This window comes from Lipotes vexillifer, unplaced genomic scaffold, assembly GCF_000442215.2.
Source record: "Lipotes vexillifer unplaced genomic scaffold, Lipotes_vexillifer_v1.1 scaffold935, whole genome shotgun sequence".
Lineage (NCBI taxonomy): Eukaryota > Metazoa > Chordata > Mammalia > Artiodactyla > Lipotidae > Lipotes > Lipotes vexillifer.
In genome coordinates, this window is record NW_006777895.1 from 731,296 (window position 1) to 732,963 (window position 1,668).

A 1,668-nucleotide genomic window follows, 5' to 3' on the forward strand; every position below is an offset into this window, starting at 1 on the left:
TCTTTCCCTCTCTCCCTCTTTTTTTCCTTTCTTCACTCCACAAATGGATGTCACATGCCTACTGTGTTCAAGGTAATGTGCCTGTATTGAAAATCCAAAGAGGAACATGCAGATTCAAAGAGGAAGAAGACAGTCATCATCTCAAGGAACTTATAATTTAGGGGGAGATAGGCCCCCTAAATTAGTAAATAGACAATTACAGAGCAATGAGACAGAAGAAAACACAGTGTTATGGGGCAAACATGAGGATCACAAACTTAAGATTCATTACAGCATTTTCTGTCATCTTGAAGGTATCCAAGATGTAATTATTTGAGCAAACTAAGTGAATGTGAAAACACATCATTGTGACCTTCAGTCTAGAAGACATAGGGTAAAATTAGGCTGGAGCATTTTTTCTCTTCTGGCATTATAAATCTGATTTCACTGATATATAGTACACAATTACTTGAAACAAGTGCCCATAGAAGTCCATAAAACCAAGTGACCTTTCAAGACATAACAAAGGTAAAAGGTTACTGTCATCACTCTCTGTGAATCACTTCATTATCAATATTTTAGACTCTGAAGTAAAATAATGACATAAGATAATTGAGCCATTCTTTGGTATTTAATACCAATATTTCAGAAATAGGACTCCAAAGTATTTCCAGATATCATTCTTCCCTTCATAACTACATTGATAGAAATAGTTCTCTTCACAGGAGGATTAATTGTGGTGACATTTGTCACTCAGACATTAACTAAAAACAGGGCACAAATGGGTAAGTATAGAGGTAGCAAGGCAAAAAAGACAAAATGTATAACAACATTTTGTTTGTATGCTGCAGTTCATTGTTTATCATATTTACTCCTTATTTAATGTTTTAATTTGTGCCATTAAGTAAATGTCCCCATACATTCATAAATATATTTCATAAATGTTATTGCTAGGGAATACCCACAATGTATCTGACTTGTTAAAAATGAACAATTATATACGACTTGTGCTGTCATCCATGTGACAAGCTACAAACTTGGTATCACTATGGTAGCCATTTACGGGAAATAGAATAATTACGCCGCTGCTGTAAATTATAGGAAGAGTTCTCATTGGAACCATAGACTGTTAATAAAGGTTGCATTCATTACAGATTTATTAGGTTTGCATTTCTGCTTTGAGCTTGCATTTACATATCAGTAAATTCATTTGCATAAGAAATTGAAAGCAATTGATGAGGCTATTGGAAAAAGAGCTTTCAAATCTCATGAAGTTGTTATCTGCATAGTAGAAGATAGACTGGTCCTAAATCTGCTCCAAGTGAAGTTCTTAATAAGTTTCCATTGGATTCCTTCAGTGCAAAAGCTCTGGAACCAGATTGCCAGGATCTGAACGTTGATGTATCTTTGGTTAGCAATATGATCTTTCTTTTCTTTAATTTTTTTTGAGCAGAGGAAGATTTATTGCAGGGCCAAGCAAGAATGGGTGGCTCGGGGGCTTCCCTGGTGGCGCAGTGGTTGAGAGCCCGCCTGCCGATGCAGGGAACACGGGTTCGTGCCCCGGTCCGGGAAGATCCCACATGCCGCGGAGCGGCTGGGCCCGTGAGCCGTGGCTGCTGGGCCTGCGCTTCCGGAGCCTGTGCTCCGCAACGGGAGAGGCCACAACAGTGAGAGGCCCGCGTACCGCAA